General features: G+C 46.7%; 1 protein-coding gene across 20 annotated transcripts in view; it reads right to left on the reverse strand.

Moving 5' to 3' along the window:
* The window catches only part of LOC108755870 (bromodomain adjacent to zinc finger domain protein 2B-like), a 162,561-nt gene that overhangs the window by 129,317 nt on the left and 30,032 nt on the right, over positions 1-3,212 (reverse strand). The gene's annotated exons all lie outside the window — the stretch shown is intronic.

The following is a 3,212-nucleotide window of genomic DNA, read 5'->3' on the forward strand; positions in this document are numbered from 1 at the left end:
TCACGCTCACGCACACGCGTGCGTCTGCGACTCCATCGAGTCGAGTCGCGCGCACGTTCGGTCCGAATGCGGTCGTGCACGGTGCGTTCACACGTCTCTCTCTCTCTCTCTCTCTCTGTGCGCGCGCGTGCATGAGTGTGTGCATACACACGTGTGCGCGCGGTCGAGTATAAAGTCACAGCGGGAGCAGAAGCGGCGGCAACGACGAGCACACACGCGACGTAGAGAGAAGAGTTGGACGGCAAAAGGAAGAACGGACCGGCGGGAGGGGGAGAGGAAAGAGGACGAGGAGGAGAAGGAGAAAGAGGAGGAAACGGGTGACGGTCGACGATGCACTCTTTCTCTCTCGTCAGCACGCTGCGCACACCTAACTTAGGTCCGTACCGACGCGAACGCGATAAGTGTCCCCGCCGCCGGAGTGAAGCAGACGGGGGAAGGGGGGGGAGGGGGAAACGAGTCGCGGAATTTGAGCCGGGGTGGTCTGAAAGTTACGAATCTGCGGGCTACGACGAGCAGCGAGTGCGAACGACGACGCCGGGCCGCCGAGTCGGTCCTCGAATCCGGGCGTCCGTAATTACGGCCGGATTTTGCTCTGCCCGAGTAATTACGCGCGGCGAGCGTATTTCTGCGGGAATTTTTCGAACGAAATGAGCGGCGGGCTGGTGGAATTGGCGGAGAAGGTGGTGGTTAATTTTCGCTTAAATCGTACGCGCATTATACACGTCGCGTTAATATACCGAATATTACTTGGAAAATAATAGCGTTTATATTACAATAGTTGATTTATATTGTTAATGCCGAAGTAACCGCTGATAAAAGCTGCTTGTACGGTGATATGTAAAAATTGTAAAGGGAGTTGTTAGCTCGTAAAATGCGCTACGTAATTATAAAATATCGGAATTATTTGAGATTATTTGGGGAGTAATAGACAGTAAAAATAAATGCCTTTCAAAGAATGAAGTATGTAGAAGTACGTAAGTTCTATAATTACACAAAACTTGAAAGTAAATATCTGAGAAAAGTTATTTTTATCACCCGGCGGTCTTTTAAAAGTGAAGAAAACACTCCTCTTTCTCCTCCTTTCATCTTTCACATCTTGTCGTCTTCTTCTGCTTAATACGCTTTTAAGACGTAGGTATATATGCAACCGTGCGACTTAGAAATACATCGTATATTATCAGTGCGTTAGAATACGAACCGTGCTCGTGCATTCCAGTAACGTTTGAACTATTTAAAAATAGTCGAACTTCTCGCAGAGAGAGAGAGAGAGAGAGAGAGAGAGAGAGATATTCGCAACGATTTCCAGACTGGAAAGGTTTCATCTCTCTTTCTCTCTCATTGTTTCTTTCTACTGGCTAACCTAAGAAAAGCAGGAAGTATCTTGAGGTACACTTTTACAATATCGAACGGCTCTCTCTTTTTTTTCTCTCTCTCCCTGACATCGCAGCATCCGCTTCTAATATCGAAACGAACGGCCGCTACTGCCACCGCGCCGCGTTGCGCACCGATTACATCACCTTGTCCGCTCGCAACGACCGACGGATCAAAAATTACAAGCTGGCCGTAACGAGCGAGCGAGCGAGCGAGCGAGCGTGCGAGCGAGCACGGTATATCGGCATCGTGCATCCGACGAAGGCGCAGCTGTGTCGCCGTTGCGACATTCGCGACAGCAGAAACGAGCACGCAGTTTTATCGGAACGAAAGGTCGTCCCGTCCGTCGGTTCGTTCGTCACACGAAATTAAATTAAACGCCCGCGACTATTTATCGCGTTTTCTCGTCTAACCCGAACTATTTATCGTTATTTGTAGCCTTCGGCAATGCATTCGCGCATCACGTCGCTCATCGTCGTTAATCATTCGAGAAATGTCTTAACATTCGATGATAACCGAATTACTATTTTTTTTTTTATGTCGAGTACATATTTTTCCGAAATTTTGATATTGATTGAAATATCGATGGCGAAAGACAAGGTTCAATGAAAGTTATCGAATTGCTTGAGATATTTAGCGAGGAAATTGACTATTAACCTCCGATAGCATAGATATACGTAAGCTATGTGTACTTTTGTGTAATATGTATTCTACTTCCTTTTCGCTTATCAATGTTTATCCTCAGTTATTGCTTATATCAGTTATTGCAGAATTTTCTCCTTATACAGCCTTACTACTGATTGTGCAGTACGTTTTTATTTATGATATTTGATGACTAAAATCATAGGCAGTTAAAAGGAGGGAGAAATAACAGCGCTCCGCCTCATTCTCGAAATCTTAAGGACAAAAATAATTCAAACCGCTTAAATGGACTATGCTTAATGAATATTCACAAGAAATAATTTTGAGAAAAAGGAAAGAATCGGAGAGGTGGAGAGATTATAGAAAGATTTTTTTCAGAATCTAATACGGCTAGTATCATAAATTTTGAGTTTTTCGAAGAATCAGTTTACAATTTTAACTGCAAGATAAAGTAAATTAATAAATTAAGTACGTATGATTTTGTGATTACCCCCCCCCCTCTCCTCAAGTTCGAAAGTCACAACTCTAATTTGGCCCTCTAAACAAAACCTTAGCTACTTCCATGACTGAGAGACTGCGAGTAATCGACTGTTTCATTTGAACATTCCTAAATCGTACCACTGTCCATCGCTCGACTTAACACTCGATAATCATTATCAAAATGTGCCTCGTGGCCACAAACCTTATTTCTCCTCATGAATCACGCACGAGTCACCTGCAAACAGACAGTGTCCCGATGTATCGATCCACCCCGGTGTTCGCTGCCTCCGAACACACGAAATCAACGCGCGGTCGAGTTTCGTAATGCAAAAAAAAAAAAAAAAAAAAAAAAAACTCCAGCGTACGCGCAAAAGCAACACGGATACGCGACGTCGGTCGCGTCGCACCGCGACGAGACTAATTATCGTTTTCGTACAGAGATAAATTACGTCGGGGGCTGGACGCGCGCGTTTACCGACGGGCGCATTCGTTGTTCCGACTGATTTACAGCGCGCGATATTGTACGCGGGGTACCTACTCTCTCGCGGTCTTTCGCGAGTGCCGTTATCGTCGCGCGCCCGACTGCCGGTTTCGGCGCGATATCGCGACGATCAAATTTCGCGGAGCGGCACCTCCGCGCGTAGCGAGAACGACCGATCGTTTGCGCGCCGGTAAATCCCCGCGCGCGGGGACTCCCCCCCCCCCCCCCCCCCCCACCC

The sequence above is a fragment of the Trachymyrmex septentrionalis genome, unplaced genomic scaffold, assembly GCF_001594115.1.
Source record: "Trachymyrmex septentrionalis isolate Tsep2-gDNA-1 unplaced genomic scaffold, Tsep1.0 scaffold9, whole genome shotgun sequence".
Taxonomy (NCBI): Eukaryota; Metazoa; Arthropoda; class Insecta; order Hymenoptera; family Formicidae; genus Trachymyrmex; species Trachymyrmex septentrionalis.